Below are 18,901 nucleotides of genomic sequence, written 5' to 3' on the forward strand. Positions count from 1 at the left end.
ACCCAAGTTCAAATCCTTTCTCTCGTACCATTTTTTTATTATTTTGCATCAAACCTTAGTATGTGACACGCCTTATTTTTAAAATTAATATTGCTAAATTATTTCAAAAATAAGGAAATAGCCCAGTGGTTAAAAGAAATATGAGAAAGCATGAAAATTAGATTATAATCCCAAGTTTGAATTCTTTTCATTGCAAAATAATTAAGTTTTACAAAACCTATTGTTTTTTTTAACGTGTGTGCCGTCCATACCCTTGAACCTTAGGTATAAATACAAATTTTTCTTGAATTTTTCAGCCTTTAAGTCAAAATTTCCCTATTGTAGTTGTTCACCCTCTTCCTCTCCTCTTTTCTTTTCAATTTTCTTTCTTTCTTCCCTTATGTGTTGCAGCCCAAGCCACCAAGATTCACCATCAATCTCTCTTCTTTTTGCAATGGGTTCTTGCATCATTATTTTCCTCTTCTTGTTGTCATTTTATCTTAAAATTTCCAGCCTTAAATATGAAATTTTAACACTCAATATTAGCTTCCATTGATGCCCCAAAAGAACTCCATTGCAGCCACAAAAGAACTCCATTGCAGCCTTTCACTTAACTTGTGTAAGTTATTATTTTCTTTCAATTTCTTAATGAATCTTGTAAGTTAAAAACCCAAAATTCTAGATCTAAAATTTGAGGGATTTTTAAATATTTAATGGTATTTTTCTAGCTTTTTAATCAATTCCAAAAGTGGTTTTAAATTAGCCCTAAAATTGGCCACTGCAGGAGGTGGTGCGAGTGCCTATGGACAAGAAAGGGGGCTATTTTTCTTTAATTATTTCCCATATTTTTTAACATGATTTTGGGTTCTTGAAACCCTCCTAATCAGCCTTTAATCACATGATAATTATGGAAATTTTTTCTTGATCAATCAACAATTTAGATCTAACAATTTGGGAAGCATAAGTGCAGGTAATCGTAAACTAGTTACTTGTTTCGACATAGATTTTGGGAAAATGTTATGGATTGATTAAATGAAGGACTTTAATAAATATTATCTATTATTTAAATGTGTTCGGTGTTGACCCGAACACTCCAAATCAATAGTAAAGCTGAAAGATGTTCGCACATATGATTCGCATGAAAACAGTGTAAGAAATCTAACTAGTTTGGATTCAAAAAATAGTTGTAATTGTGATGATTGAATCGAACCCATAAGTGGGTGTTTATGGGCTGTTTAAGAGGAGTAATAATGTATTGTAATACTGATTTTTAATTTAGGTTAATTTTAAATCTTATTAGAGAAACAATAAGATTTAGAAAGTGTGCTGCAAAAGAGAGTAAAATAAAATGTGAGATCTAAACTCAATAACTTATTTGATAATAATAAATATTATAATTAAATTGATGATTTATCTTGCTGATTGAGCTTGGCTTAATATATAAATAATTTATTTTTTAAGTGGCCGAATCAGGTACTTTTTGAGCCCTAACTATTTGGCATGGAAGCATTGTTGCTAGTTTGATTGAATGTTCAAATGATTGACATTATCATGATTGGTTGGTTAATTTGATATATGTTTGGGTTGTATGTATAACATGATTATGAACGAAAAAATGTTTATGCATGATATATCATATAAGTGATTTGTTATGATATGTTCAAAAGACTACTATGCATGTACACAAAGAAAAGTTGTAAACAAACATGAAATTGTGATTTGTTAAATGGTACCATTTTATTAGTAAATTGAAAGTTGGAATATTATTTCCATTTATTGAAAGTATTTGATAAACGTGTGCATATGTTGAAAATGCTAATTAAATGTAAAAGTACTGATTTATGGATATGTATGAGATTGTATGACATATTGCATGTGCATTGGGGTTGGTTATTTTGTAGTTGACAAAGGAGTTCCGTGGAGTACTGACGTCATATTAAGTCCACATTATACGTAGTCAGTGCACTGCACTTGGAGTACCGAGGGGAACGACGATTTATCGCATTTTTACTCGCATAATTTTCTGCATATTGTTATTGGTGGTTTTAACCAGAACAGGATTAAGCTCATACAATTTTGGAGTTCGGATGACATATTTTGAGGAACTTATGGTATGTAGTAGATGGCTTGGGTAGGAACCTTTTTGCATTGCATCATGCTTACGACATACTCAAATTTTATTGATTTATGCTACATATTATATTGTGTTGTATTGAATGGTACAAAAATTAATGATTGTTACTCGAATGAATGATGACTCATGCTCATACACTGTTTGACATCGATTTGATAATGGCTATGTAATGATATGAAATTCCAATGATGGTTCTGTGTTCTTCTATTAATGCTAATATGTTTCACTGCATTTGATATTTATGTTCGTTTAAATAACTATTCGACTCACACCAAGTTTTCATAGTCTCACCTTTATAGTGTTTAACTTTTTAGGTAAACCTCAAAACTAGGACTGGACTCGACATTCGGAGACTCACCTTGGACCTCAGACTATTTTTAATAAGTATTATTAATAAGTCTCTATTGGTTTTGGTTTGTATTTTTAATTATTTTTGGCCTTTGGCTTGGTAACCTTTCATTTGAGGATTTTTGCATGCATGTATTACTCAAGCATAATAACCAGAAAACGCATGATATCTGGCTTACGTAAAATTTGACATTGATCCCTATTTTCCGCTGCATTGCAAAGAAATCATTTTTGAAAAAAATAAATCGATAAGGTGACTAGATTTTCAAAATGACATGAATAATGGTTTTTTCTCTACGTTTGTTAACCTCAAGTTTTTACAAAGTAAAGCAATGAACAAAATTTTTTTCTAAAAAACACAGTTAATAATAAAATGAATCTTAAGTATAGATGACTTAATAAAGTATTTTTTTACTAACTCAAAAGTACAAGTACAGTTTTCTCTAAAATGGGTTTATTTAAGGTCTTCAAAAGTAACGTAAGTTAGCTTAGCCATTTCGGTGGCTACTGTAATCTTCTTAATCTAGCCATAACGTATTGGTCGGGTTTGGGAGGTTACATCTGTAAAGAAAAAACTAGGGGGTGAGCTTAAAAAGCTTAGTGTGAGTCTAAGCAAAAACAAGATTATAATCAGTAAATGGGGCATTCAATTAACATACAGTTCATTCAATTTATCATGACATATCAACATATGTATATGACATGCTCAATGATACAGTGCAATATTCCAACCCATCCATTCGCTACACATCACGAGTTCCCCATAACCCGTCATCCGAATACCAAAACAATAAGAGCTGAAGCTCGATGTGATTAAACCACCAGTAATAGTTCCAGTTAAAACTGCCAGTAAAATGCAGACAGACTACTAGTAAGATGCAATAAGTTGCCATTACTCCACAATACTCTGGGGGTGCAATTATACTGCTAAACAATAATTTTGTAGATAAACCGCAAATACTCTATAGAATTCCTGTGTCACCCAATCAATACCCAAACTCATGCAATGCAATATGAAATATAAATCATGTAGCATATCACGTGCTAATTGGTAACGGTAACAATATCAGTGGTGTGCTTAACATGCTTTCGGTTTAACAATTTTAGTGACATGTTTAACATGCTTTTGATTTAACAATTTTTGTATCACGCCTAATCATGCTTTCATTTAAAAAAATCATATCATACAATTTAGTAAACAAATTAACAATAATTATAGTCATCACCCACACAATCATTTAATTTCAATTAAAGCCCTTTAGTATTCGTTGACTACCCTTTTTAATACATACCTTAATCGACAACTTTTAATCCCACTCGTGAGCACAAATAAACATGCTTATTGGTTTAACCCGAACAAAAAATTATTTTTAATAGTCAATTAAACACCAAAAGGTAAGACCCACACCTGATTTACATGAATATGGTACACTAACGTAAAATTGTAATTTCTACAACTTAGATCTAGACAGATATCACTTATATCTATACACAACATGAATAAACATGAGTTAAGACCAGCCTGAAACAATCCTATAGGGTTATGCCTGAATAGGAAAAAAATAGTGGCCATCTAGATTAGGTTTCTAGGATACCTATTTACATTGTTTCAGCTAACAATGGAGATACGAACAACTTTCGATGTCACCACTGATTTGAGATGTTTAGATTTGTTCTTTCAAAAAACAAATATACTAAATCAACATGATATGATCAACTATGACCGTAGACACAACCAGTCTAAGCAGAAAAATAAAAAAGAAGAAACAACGTTAGATCTCGCTAGAATTGACACTTACATTTCACCCGTTTCACCTTCGAGATGTAAGATAGATGAATAATGATTCGTATGACCACTACGAGGGCCAAGAAGGTTTTTCCAAGGGGTAAAAAACTGCAAAAACCAGTAGCAAAAATGTGAAAACAAATGAGGGAAAGAAAGGAAATCAAAAGAGCAACAATGGAGAGCAAAAGAGAGATAAAATAAGAGATAAATAACGTGCAGCTATGGTGAGAATTGGACAGCAATGGCGCGACAATGATGCAGAAAATGATAGCAACATAAATTGAAACAAAAGAAGAGAAAACATTGGTGAAAATGACAACCACAAATAATTGGGAGAGGAAAGAAGTAGGCGACATAAAAATAGAAAGAAGAAACTAGGTTCAGGGGTAATAGCAATGGTGTAAAGGAAGGAAAAATTGAGAGAAGAGAGGGTGGAAGAGAAGGGAACTACAAAGTAGAAGAAAAAATGAAGGAAGAAATTGATAGAACAAAAATAAAATAGCATTTATACCTAAGGTTTCTTGGTAGGGATGACACAACTAGGGTTTAGGGAGAAAATACAGTAAATAAAAATTATATGGAAGAAGGGAATCGAACTCGAGTCTCAAGGACAACTTCACTAACTCTTAATCATTAGAGCAATTACTCATTCTTGCTATAACTTTACAAAATTTTCAATTAGAAATTTGGGATGTGACACTGCTTCATACTAATTGAAGGCATAACATGATAAATCCCAATAAATACGTCCTTCATGTCCATGAATATCCTTTATGTGTTTAGTGGGATCAAATGTTTATCCTATCATGTCATACTAATGGACAAGAGGATCGATTATAAATACTATACCAACAATGAAGAAGGGATCGACTTTTTCGCACCTTAAAGTTACTCGAAGGAAAACCTTTTTCAACTTTCATTTAGCTTGTCCTCTTTTTTTTGTCCAACTCTCTACCTCTTTAGGTGAACTAGCCTCCACAATACTACCACTATCTCCTCCTTGCCTTATCCCTTATTGAACATCGTATCAACATAAAAAAAAAGATATGCAGGTCAAACATGCCAATAAATTATCCAAGTTACACAATGCCTAGATGCAACACCAATTACAGCTTGTAGCACGCAAAAGGCTGGACGACCAACCCTTTGAGAAATAAAATTTTAAAGTAAGTATTAGTAATTTAACAATCAATTACAATTCCATTGGATTTTACTACTAAGGCATAACATATGAAACGACTTTTTGATAAAATTCATCTCTTATATTAACAAGTCCAATAATTCACAAGAGTCTAATTACATTGTTAAACTTGATTTCAAGATTTCTAATACAAGCACAAAACATAAATTTTAAACACGTGACGCCTCAATATCTACATGTTACAAAATAAAAGATGTCATGCTCACACAATGCTTGAAGGTTCTGGTTTAGTTCCTTAGTTTCCCATGATCAACAACATAGTATTACCTGAAATGAAGAAAAGAAACATGGTAAGTTCATGAAGAACTTAGTGAGCTCTAAAAGAAGTTACTTCCATTTTTAGGATTTTCCAAGATCGTGCTTAGCTTAAAATTGTGATACTCAGATCCACAACTTGTATTGAGCATGAACCATATAGTGGCATGATACAATATGGATGAGAATTCTCCCTATGAAAGATCACGAGGCATATAGTCTCTTCTTACAGACATGTTGCCTAAGATCTTAATAAAAATCCACTCAAGAGAGAGAGAGAGAGAGAGTCATTTTGAATTAACTTGGTGGACAATCTTGCAGTGTGGACTCATAAATGTGAACTCATAGGAGAAGATTCATGGATATAGCAACTCATACATGCGGATTCATAGAAGAAGATTCACAAATATGTCGAACTCAAATAGGCATACTCATATAGAAAGATCCATGAATATAACAATCCATACATACAAATTCATAGAAGAAACTTCATGGATAAAGCAAATTTAAACATAAAGATTCATTAAAGAACTTCGCAATCATAGCGAATTCATACAAGCAGACTTTATCGCGGCCTTCGTATGGCAAAATCACACATATAACTTTGACATAAAACTTATCGAATCAAAACACAAAATTAGAAACAATTTCTTCACTTTTGGTGTGAAAACGAAAATTCTCTCTTCAAAATAGAAACCGTCAGAATTATTATTCTAAAAATATATATATAATAGTTGAAAATAAATTCCCTTTATTTTTTGATAGAGTAACAATATCTTCTAGTTGTGTTAATAGCTCTTCCAGTGCCATTTATTTATAGAGAGAGAAGGTAGAACCCTTGTTGAATTATAAATGTTTATTTCAAATAGAAAAACAACTTTCTAGTCCAACTAGAAGAGGGAGAGGGGGCTAATAAGGTGTGCTTCCCCTCATATGTATTATGATGAGGATTCAGGTCTCTCATTTATTGGGCTCAATTATATGTACTTTCTAAACTTTTAACCCAACACTTTATAACTTAATCCAATCCAATACATATTTATCTAATTTTTGAAATAAACATTAATTTTTCAATTAAATAATTTTATCATTCTAATTTTATTCTCGATAAAATTATGACAATTTTATGCCTAATAGAATTTCCAAGAAAATATATTCAAATTTCACAACTCAACTTGTTCACTATGACCTAATAGTTTATTTTCATTTTCGGGCTTTAAAACTGCTAAAAAACATAAACTCATTCTTCCGATCATTTGAGTAATCTATATATATATTTGCAAATGAATTATTTCTCATTTTCATTTCCATTTTCATTTTTAAGAGACCTGCATTCATTTGTAAAATGATTCCATTTCTTCATTTTGAAGAAAATCATAATAATTTTCTGAATGTTTCCCATTTTTCTATTTCTATTCATTCTGTTTATTTTGATTCAAACACGCAATTCATTTCTGGTTTCAACAAGCTAGCGGATGGACCTGTTGGACATATGTAATTAAGGCTCAAATGATTTATAATTAAGTTCTGACTTTTTTCCTATTAATTATAAACTCATTTAGTCATAAAGTCATTCCAATATATTATTGTGGTTGAGCTCTCCCTAACGACATACTATTGTGAAAACAACTACTCAGTGCTCGTCTAATGACCTTGTCATAAGTGTGTTACCCTCATAGGATATCCTTGATCTCTTTGGGATAATATTCGTTCTCCTAATATGATCATATTTTATCTCATGGTAACCATTACATCTTCTTTCATGAAAAGTCAACCACTATAAAATAGTGATCAAGTTATTCATCACAAAGACGAACGACCCGTGGCCATGTTTACTTTTCATCAACCATGTAATGCTAATGAGAGGATATCATTTACCCATGTCTCGGGCTATGAATTTTGCTATTGTGAATGACGCTAAATGCTATAGAAGTCGTACACCTAACGCCTCAGCTTTCAGTTCCTTATCTATTCGAACTCAGACTTTTACTTACATCTAAGTGTATGAGTCACACATACGTAGTCTGTCATCCACTCAGGATTTAAATATGCCACACTATAAAATTCACAAGTGAATAAATCCATAAATAGATTCAATATCTATTCATTTTAGGTCATATCTGATGTACTTTCTATAACACCCCTAACTCAACCCATCCACCGGATCCGGGTAAGGGTTAGTATTCGATCGAGTTAAGTCGAATTGAGTCCAAAAAATTTGAGTTAGTCGAGTTGACGAATCATATTTTACCAACCGAACTCAATTTGAATTTTTTTCAAATAGAATTGAATTGAGTAAAAAAATTTTGAGTTAAGTCGAGTCAAGTTAACGAATCATATTATTTATACTCAATGTTGTGTTTACATGGACCGATTATTTAACTAGTAGACGAAGTACAAGATTATTTAACTACATAAACAATATAATTTTTTTACCTTCTAACTTAATGAGTAAATATTTATCAAAACAATGTAATTTTGCCTTTTAACTTAATTGTTTTGACTTCTAACTTTGGAAAAGGTCAACATTTATCAAAACGACGTAGTTTTGCCTTTTCTTATTCAGATTTTCAAATAACTCGAATTGTGCAATTCATATTCGAGTTAAACCAAAAAACTTAATTTTTTATTCGAGTTGATCCGAATAACTTAATTAACTCAAATAACTCGAACTATTTAATTCAAAATTTGAATTTTTTATCAAATTTTTCTAATCGAATTGGATTTTGCTCACCCCTAGATCTAGGTATGGAGCGTCACAAATGGACTGGGTTCACTTATCCTTAATTTTTGCCGACTTAATTGCTATAAAACATACTAAAAATAAAACAATAATAATTCTTACAGCAAAGACATTAAACCACTAAATGTTTAGTCCCTCAAATGTCTATCTCTAATCCGACTATTTGTTTATATTGAAACTCGTACAACTCTAATCAAAGGCTAACTATCCCATTACCCAGATTCTAAAGGCGCTATTTGGGTACAACATAATAATTCCTTAGGTAGAGCCTCCAATGGTTACCCCTTCCTATGTGCATGACTCTAAACCATTCGCAATTACCCGATCTCAGCATCATCTAGCTCTAAGTCCTTAACCATCCATGTATGTCCTACGAGCATCGGCTATATTGCTGTAAGTTCAAATGAACTTAGTGAGTTCCTTCTGAAACACCCTATACCCAGTCTGGCTGTTGGAACTGAGATATGGAATGTTACATTAGCCACCTAAGTGACTCTCTGATTGAACACCAACTGAACCTCCAACACACAGCGCAAAACATGTTCAGATTTGAGATATCACAAGCTCACAAATTCACATCACTTACTTCATGGTACGCGGCAGTAGTAATATGTGAACATAATTTGTTTGCAAAAGTTTAACTTCCTATTCCCTTCTATAGCTAGCTCATTCTAAGTCATTGAAAAGTAAGTCACCCTAAACAGGGTAAGCCTCGTGAACAACTCCTACATGTTTAGGTTCTATGAACACGTTTTGAGGGTCTCTCCAATTTCGTGTATAAAAAAATATTAAAGGTTCACAGGTAGCAGTTCGCCAATCATTAGGGTTCACACTTTGAATAGTTCAACAACCTTGCTGCTCTGCAGCAACTTTGGAAAGATTTGTATAAGTTAGTTTTGATCAATTCATGCTTTTGCTTATGGCGAACGCTTTGCTAGAAATTAATTACTTGAGCATAACCTTGTAATTTTGGAAAACATCAAACTAGGCTTGGACTATATTCATATACTTAAAATTTAGGTATATCTATATGGTTTTATAAATTCACAAAAGGTATAAAAAGACATAAAAAACCAAGTCCTAGAACAATCGATGAAGCCAATAGATAGAAAGATACCTCTAAGCCAAAGAAAAATCCCACATTGCCTTTTAGTCCAGAGTTCATTTGTATCAACTATTCAATTTTTATGCCTCACTTGAATCACTCATTTCGCCGCCACTCACCCTACAATCTAGCTCCTTGCAGTGTTTAGTAAAAAGTGTGTGAGCTCTTGCTAACTTAGTGAATGTACAGAAAAATCACATAGCACGTACAAAATATAAGTTAAACAAAAGCTTTAACAAGGGTATTGAACTGCGAACTGGGTTCGTCATACTTTTGCAAAGCTTGGTTCGTGAATACTTACTATTAATTAGCTTAAAACAGAAAAACATGATAATTTGGAAAACACAATCTTATCCGCAGGTTCTTTTCTGTTGGATAAACGTATCTCTTTATAACTCCTCATTTTGACTCAAAGAGTCCAACAATTCCTATAAGTGTAGCATTTAGCTAACACTCACCATCACACCAACATATCCCATTGACTGGAGCATGGTTCGACATTCTCTTATTTCTTCTAACCTGTTCGAGGGCCTCTCGCCCAAATTATAAAACATAATGGTGGTTACTCAAAATCCTATAGCATGCCATTATATCCAACGGTTACAAAAGATTTTAGTGTCAATACATTTACTTAAACATAAAGCTTGCTAATTTTGAGGAGCTTACAGAATACTGTTCATATCTAGTTTGTAATATAGAGCTCGCATATCACTATTCATAAAAATACATATTAAAAAAATCACAAAATAGATTTTAAAAAAGACATAGTCTCAGAACTTAGGATAAATCCATAAGCTCCTGATTAACACTATGGTTCACCCATACAAGTGGTGATCCCTATACACTCACCAGTTTGTTGAAAGCTTTAAACAAGCTTCGTGTTTCCCTTGTCTTTTCTTGTAGAGGGTTCTGTCAGGTTTGCAATTTCACAAACATACACAAGTCATTAACCCAGTAGAGAAACAAAGTCTTACCTTAAATCCTAAGAGCTAAGTCTGAATCCTTGCTTTCGTAGAAACTTGACAACAAGAGAAAGAAATAATCGATGATAAAATTTGAGAGAGTTTTGTTGTTTAAAAGAATATGAAATTTCAATGAGAAAAGTGTAATTTATAGGCACTAAGTGTTTTGATGTTCTTAGGGTGCTCTAGTTGCAGTAGAAGTAGGAAAGAGTTCTGTGCATAAGTGGTGTTGTGAAGAGGAAAATCAGATGACTTCTAATTTTAACTATTGAACAAAACCAATGTTTACAGCTCGCTAGGCCAACTGCTAACCCTAATTTGCCAGGCCTTACACAGGCACGTTACACCTTCACTAGGTCATACATAAGTAAATGAACCCTATCTCACGAGGGCAATAAATGAAAAATAAACTAAATATTGTTAAACTCCCTTCTCGTTCTAGGTGAGTTTTTCTTTAGTAGGGTGGAAGATTCCACACGATCCTTCAAGCTACTCAGTTCACTATAAAACCTTCCTCTAGTCGAAATCTCCTTTTGACTGTAATCTGGACACCTCACCATATTACTGAGTCCTATCCTTACTTCTTGTTTTCCCTCCCTTTCATACACCGAACATATAGAGTGTTCAATTGTAATAGTCCATTTTTCAGTGGAGTTGGAAACAGTGATTTCGGGGCCACCAAATCCAACAAGTAAGCTTGTAAATATTATATTTAATATTTATGAGTTAATTGTGATTTTAAAAAAAAGGGTTTTGATATAGTGATTTTTGTTGTATAAATGATTTATTAAGTTCAAGTGGTTTTAGAAAATGAGGTATTGGGACCTCGTTTCTATAAAATGAGTTGTAAATATTTTTATAAATATTTACAAAGTGTAATTAAGGCGGTATTAAATTTTTGTTGGAAAATTTTATCGTTTCGATAGTTAATTAAGCCAAAAAAAAAGACTAAATCATGTAAAGTACAAAAGTTGTATTCTATAAGCTAAAGATATTAAATAGCTATAGAACTTTAAAGTGGAAGTCCTTATATGGTAAATAGACCATTAAAGGTGACAATGGATGTGCATGGCTTGGCCTTAGTGTAATTTTTAAAGTTAGGTAAGGGTAATTAGGTAATTAAGTAATAAATGATAAATTAAATAAAACAAACGAAGTTGTCATCTTTCATTCTCTTCTTCAACCAAATATTACACCAAAAAGAAAGCTTTGGGAGCTTGAAAATTTCAGCTAAGTAATCCCTTGCATGTAAGTTAAATCTTATCCTGTTTTTAATGATATTTATATTTTTGAGATCGTTGCAACTAGGTCCAACTAGCTCGTACCTTCGATTTTAAAACTTTTAAAGATTTTGAACATTTCCATTGATAAATATTTTGATTTTTTATGTTAGGTGATGAATTTGGAATGTTGATTTATATTTAAAGTATTTTGTGAAGTGATTTTGATGAATTTTTTATTAGAGACTAATTTGTTAAATTAATAAAAGTACAAGGATTTAATGTGAAATTTTTGAATAAATGGGATATTTTTGGTACCATGAACATTCTGCTAAGCTCAATTATGGTAAAAATGGTTAATTTGCGTGTTTTGGGCTTAAGGACTAAATAGAATAAAAGTAAAATTTAGGGGTAATTTTGTAAAAATGTCAAAAATGACCAAATTGTAAGAAATGAATTATTTTATTTTAAAAATTAATATATTGAACGAAATTATTAATTTAGATCAAGATTGGATGGAAAATCGAGGAAAATGGAAAATTATAAAAATTCCCCTAAACTTTGGTATTTCTGCAATTTGGCCAGGTAAGTTCGTATGAACTATACTATGTATATTGTTGATCAAATTGAATGTTATTATATGAAATTTTATTGAAAATGAATTGATATATATATGTTATTATACAATTTGGCTTATAATGAAACGAGGGAAATTTAACGACACACGATGACTATTGAATCCCGTTTGAACCTTAGGAATATTTAGGATACAAATAACATGCCATTAGGGGTTACCATGTTTTGGGTGCTAGTATTGTATGCTCTACCGGTGGTTGAGTTTTCTGGCATGTGTTACGGTTACTCGTCAGCTTGTGTGATCAGCACCGTGTAGTTGCATCTTGACCGTCAGCTTGTGTGAGCAGACCCAGTGATAGCTCGAGAGTGAGCAACTATATGAGATATGAGATAGAGATGGTTTCAACCATGTGTTGGAACATAGTGTGCAAGATTTCTTGGGTATCCGATATTATTCTGAGTGGTTCAACGAGAAATATGCTGTTACGAGACGATATGAGTTCGATACTAACTAATACAGGTATATACATGAAATACATGGAAATGATAGTACATGATATATATAATGAAACGGTAAGATAATGATATGTATCATGACACATACATATATGAATATCTTTGATATGTTGATACAAGGTAATTATGTAAGTTGAGACGAGTAATGAACTCAAGTGTGACCTGTTGAGAAAATAAGGTTATTAATGTTGAATTTATATGAAATATGTTCAAGTATGCTAACATGTGTTGCTGTTTGATGTTTAGGTAAGTGCCAAGCTATTGGTTGAATGGTATTATGTTTACTTATAAGTTGTATTTAAATGGTAAGTGCTCAAATGAAAATATGCTTGTACTCATGAAAAAGTGGTAAGGTTTAAATTATGCAAATTCTTATGAAATGGTTTATCATGTGATTAATTCTAAAAGAGCTATGTTTAAATGCACTAGCTTGTGGCTATGGTTGATAATATGCTTGTGTCTTCTGTATTATGCATATGAAATGAGTGATGAAAAAGGGAATCATGAGTTGAATTGATGATGTTAATTAAGCTAAGAAAGTAAATGTAATGAAAAGTAATGACATGCAAATGAAAGGAAGAAAATTGAAAGAGACTTAAAGTTTTTATAAAATCCTACTTTGTTAGGGATGATAGGTATACGTGATGCTGTGGAATTATTCAATTTGTGAATTGTTGAATTTGGTTTCATGAATCTTGTGGTATCGGTATATGATTATTCTTGAATTGTATAAATTTCATATTTAAAATGGATAGATATGATTAAAGTTTATACGAGCTTACTAAGCATTCATTGCTTACGTAGTTATTTTTCTTTACTTTTTAGACTATCAGAAGCTTGATCGGGTTAGAAACTCATCAGAGATTTATCACACTATCTAATGATTATATTGGTAGATATTGATGTCTTGGTTAAGGTTATAATGGCATGTATAAGTATTTTGGCTAATGTTAGCCTATGTGTTTTGGTTGTGGAATTGACCATTTGGTTAGTTTGCATTTTGGTCTTGTGTTGGTAAAATGATATATATTATAAGGTGTATATAAGTAGCCTTGTAATGGTTGATATATGGCTTGTTATGGTTGAATGATGGTAGATAGAAAAGTAGTTGAATGTGCATATTAGATATGACATATAACTTGTTGTGAATTGGTGTTTTGCCATAGTAAGCATATATGTATTTGATGATAATGATTATGTGGTTCAGTTGGTACCAAATGGTATGTTTTGGTAAGTGATTTACATGTTGTGTAATGATGCAAACTTGGTTAAAAGTTAAACTATTATTTTGGCCAAATTGAGTACATGGTAGTACATGTTTTAATGTTTTCATTTGAGGTGCCTTTGAACATATTGGTTGGATGTTATTATACCATATGTGTGTGGCATGATTATGCATGATTTTGGTGCCTTTTGAGGGCTTATGTATATGTGCAAAAGAAATTATAGGTACATCTTGAAAAGGGTGAGAAAAATGGCTTGTAAAATAGCTTATTTTCGTCGACACAGGCAGAGACACGGGCGTGTGTCTTAGCAGTGTGTAACACACGGCCAGGTAGCACGGTCGTGTGTCCACTGTAGTTTTCAAAGGGTTGCAAGTCAAGTTTTACATGGCTTGGCCCATGGGCGTGTGAGGTTATTTCAAAGGGTATATGGCCTAGCACACGGGCGTGTGGTCTGGCCATGTGACCCAAGTCAGTGAGTTACATGGGGTCGGACACGGTCTGGGACACGACCATGTGATCCCATTTTGAATGCCCACACGGCTTATGGTACAGGCATCTCTCTTGGCCCTGTGAGACACATGGCTTGGTCACACGGGCGTGTGTCCCTTGCACTTTTATACCTTTGTCCCAAAGATTCACTGACATTTCCATATTTGGTGGACTTATAGAAATCCTAGCCACTCTGGCGAATCCATTCTCGTTCCACCTTATTGTTAGCAGTAGGGGGAATTACTTCCAGTAATTCACCCTTCAATCCAACCCTTACTTAGGAACTCACCCATCCCCTAAGTGAAGATCGGTCTGACTTGTTAAACCAACAAGTTATCAGCCGTGCCACTATACAAGTTTGCTAACACAATTGCTTGATACCTACTGCCGATGCTAACATTGTGGCAATGTAACCACAATAGGTCTTCTTTAAAGAGGAATAGTCTTAAAAGACATACCGTCCACTACACAGAATCCTTATCTTGGGAGTGAAATTCCCATCCCTTCCACGAGATTTGCTTTTCATGTACAACTTCATTGAGTACTTCCTAGTGACTCTTGATTGTAGATCCTTTTTGAGATCCTTAGAGGCTTGTCATCACCACTACCCACGTACAGGCTATTCACAAGTCCCTAGTTCTTTTTTTGATTCTTACGAGTCCTTGCCCACTTGCCTTATTGGCATTCATGACTATCCTCTAGCAAACCCTTTTCTTATTTTGCTTGCCTCTTTGTGGCGTATTCCTTGATTCTACTTGCCCTTACTCGTATCACTCTATAAGCTTTTCTCCTACATGCGTTGTTTCTTATACTTGCCACTTTATCAGTTTACCTTGCGTTTAATGTCTCTTCGGACTATCTGCATTCGTGTCTCGATAGGCTCTGTTGGTTTCCATAGCTGAGCTATGGTCTTATACCCTTATCATATCATTTCCCTTATCCCGACAGACTTACCCCGTGTTTAGTGTCTCAATCTCTATCTGTGTTTACTATCCCTGTGGGCTCTCCCTATTCTATGTTTATTGTTTTAACAAATTATCTATTCCATGTTAATTGTCCTAGTGGACTATCTTTTTTCTGTGTTTACTGTCCTTGTAGACTATCTCTTCTGTGATTACTGTCCTAGCAGACTGTCTTTGTCGATGCCATAGAGTCTTTCATCCATGGTCTTACTCATTATAACTGACTGCCATAAAATCTTTCATCTCTGGTCTTACACTATATACGTTATACCTTATACCATGCCGCCATGACATATTTTTCCATGGTCTTACACTATGTACCTCATATTAGATTGCCATAACATCTTTCATATATGGTTTTAAGCATATACCATCATCATGGTGTTACCCATAATGACATGTCAATACCGTTTTCACAGTAAATAACTTGGTTTTGATTTCCTTAATTCTTCTTCCATTATCTCCTTTACACCACCTAACCTTGATGCTCAAACACTGTAGTGTCCCCTCCATCGTGCCTAGAGCTTTGCCCGTGGTTGGTAACTAACAAGGTCACTCCTAATTTCCCTTCATAATGTCATCTATCCCATAAAGGTTTTTCCCAGATTTTTCATGAAAAGCATGCACATATCATCATATTTATGATTAACGATATGCATCTACGTTTATTCATATTTATGACAAATATGACATATTCAGACAACATAAATCATAACATCCATGGTTGGAGCTTTAGAAACTCACTTGAAGCTTCATTGTCTCTATATCTTAATTTTTTCAAATGCCAAAGCTTCCATTCTCCTGGAAGCTAAGCATTCCTACCAAAATCATGGGTTAAACTTAATATTCTTAGCTTAAACCCATTTTTCCAAAAACATGTAGAACCCTTAAAATGGTTTTAAAGTCCATAACTTCATTTTTTTAAACTTTTACGTACACAGAAGGGATAGGAACCTTATCAGCTTGTTGGTTTCCCTACTTTTCCATCTCAATCCTCTTGAAGTCTGCTTTATGTAGAACCTTCCATTACTAATCCTTCTTCAAGCTATCGAAGAAGATAAAGAACGGAAGAAGATAAAACAGATTCGAGAAGGAAATCATCATTGGGAAAACATTTTCCAACTATTTATAGTTATTCTCACACTATTACCAATCTCATGAGAACTGTGCATTCATAATCATTGTATCTCCTATAATGGAATTGACTGGTTCTTTTCTAATTGAACCAAGTTTGGTTTTCAACCATGTCCAATTTAGTTTCCTTCTTTCCCATTTCTTTCAATAGAGGCCGCCAACTTGTGGTCTCTTTCAATTTAGTCCTCCAATTATTTGAAGTTCCCAGGTTAACTGGAAACCTGGTGTTACAACTCCTCCACCCATTTAAAAAAATTGTCCTTGAAATTTCCTGTCTCACTAACCTCATAGGTGGACTTAAAGAATCTCTTTCTTTCTCCTACCCTTAGGGTTCACGTGCACATTCATCCACCATTCTTACAAGTTCACTTAATTTGGTTCCCTTTTGTACATTATGATTTCCTTTCAGCTTTGCTTGATTGATGAATTCTTCATATCTAGCAAGTTAGGGGTATCCGCTTCGGGTTACTTTCTATCACATAGTGTTCTTTTACCATCTTAATTTTACAGGCGCTCTAAGGTAAGCATTGTTGGTCTAGCAACTTTTGGACCTTATTATTGGTGAATACTATCATAAATCCTAAACTTTGTTTATGCTTTAACTCCATCCATCTTGCGGATCCTAAAAATTAGCGAATCTCAGTTGCCAGCTTGTTGGTGACTTTTAATCTTTCCGCCATGCTACTCTGATCTATAATATTTTCTTCAATCTTCTTGTTTTGACAGATGCTCGAAGATGAACACTGCTTGACTTAACACTTGTTTAATTCCTGGTGGAATATTTTGAAATTCCTAAGGCTTACTCGTACCCTAACATTACCCATCTAATGGGTCAATTCGTTCACATCATAGTGCAGCTAAGTTACCCATGACTTATCCTTTACCATTTATCTTAGTGGAGTGTTAGAGAGTCTACTCTAACTCCGGAGTCCTACTTAAAAGCTTTTTCTTTACTCAAGAGGGCTGTTATTAAATAGTCCTATTCTTGGTTCCTCATTATTTGGAGGGTTACATTCTATTGGGTAACAGTTGGCAACTACTCTTATCTTGGGACTACCAAAATACGATTCCTTCTCTCGATGCTAACAAGTTTCCTACCATCATTGGTGAGTTTGAATGAGTTTTCATCACTTATTAAATTTCAATAACTTTCCATATTCCCTTGTGGCTATAAATAACCAGGATATGGTGGGTAAGTTCATACTCCCCAAAGCCCTCTGTTTGATACACCTTCAGTTCACCTTTCTGTCTCTTTTCCTATCTTTCTTTTCTCATTTAAATATAACACTAGAGTGCAGTTTCCCTACCACTCCCAACACCAAAGTTCTCTCTAATCTAATTCATTTATTTCCCACCATTTTTTTCCTATCTAAAACTACATCCTCCATAGAATACTTAGAAAATCCATTTTACCTTCCTTGCTTTACCTCCAGTAAACCTAGAGTGTAGTAAGGGCCTATTTTAAGAACTGGATAAGTTCTTCCTCTACTCCCCTTTCACCGTGGCTCCTTCTGTAACATGGTGGGGAAACCATGTCAGCACCGCTCAATTTCCCACCTCCTCCGGACCAATGGCTCATCATCTAGCTGTAGCAAGCCTAGAGACTTCTTTCCACTATTGGCAGTGTGAGAAAAATAAGCCCTGCTTGCCCTTCCCAGTAAGAGAGAAATTAGACAGGCTAAACTCAAGAGGGTCACCCACTTTGGTGGACAATGAGGCACAGAACTCCGTAGCATCCATCCATTAGGATAGAGAGGCACCTATCTTCCCCTGTTTGGGGTTTTAGTATAGAAGTTTTCTGACCAGACTTTCAGTTCATGGCTAAGATTTTCTATCGCTTACGCTCCATTCAGAGACTTAACCAACCCTATCCCTAAGTTACACACCCTCAACGATCAAGCAAGGTCATTTTGACTTCTTCCTAACGATTAGCCAAGAAGCAAGATACCGTTGATGCGGCTGCCTACTTGGCGATTAGTAATGCTGTACATTTTTTGTATTTTTCATCAAATGAAATTTCCTTTGTCTAACATTTGTACTTTTAATTTATGTACTTACGTTTCCTTTTCTACATTTATATACTTGTATTTTCTTATTTATAGTTTCCCTTGTATCATTTCAGCAAGCATTGACTGAATTTATTCCACTATATTCACTCATTTATACTTTTTACATATATTTTCCATATTCAATTATTGGTTTTGATCTTTCAATTCGACAATTTAGGTGCTTGCATCTATGTGCCACATGCATTCTCTTAACCAT

The 18,901-nt window shown here is 33.7% G+C and overlaps 1 long non-coding RNA gene across 2 annotated transcripts; it reads left to right on the forward strand.

The window, feature by feature from the left end:
- Positions 1–271: 271 nt before the first annotated feature.
- LOC121231876 (uncharacterized) lies at positions 272–2,892 on the forward strand. Of its 2 annotated transcripts, XR_005930015.1 has the most exons (3): positions 296–598; positions 1,881–2,090; positions 2,428–2,892. It is a non-coding gene; the product is annotated as an uncharacterized lncRNA (long non-coding RNA). The 2 variants fall into 2 exon arrangements; XR_005930016.1 differs by lacking the exon at positions 2,428–2,892 and having other exon boundaries at positions 272–598; positions 1,881–2,264.
- Positions 2,893–18,901: the final 16,009 nt, after the last annotated feature.

Source organism: Gossypium hirsutum, chromosome A07 (genome assembly GCF_007990345.1).
Source record: "Gossypium hirsutum isolate 1008001.06 chromosome A07, Gossypium_hirsutum_v2.1, whole genome shotgun sequence".
NCBI lineage: Eukaryota > Viridiplantae > Streptophyta > Magnoliopsida > Malvales > Malvaceae > Gossypium > Gossypium hirsutum.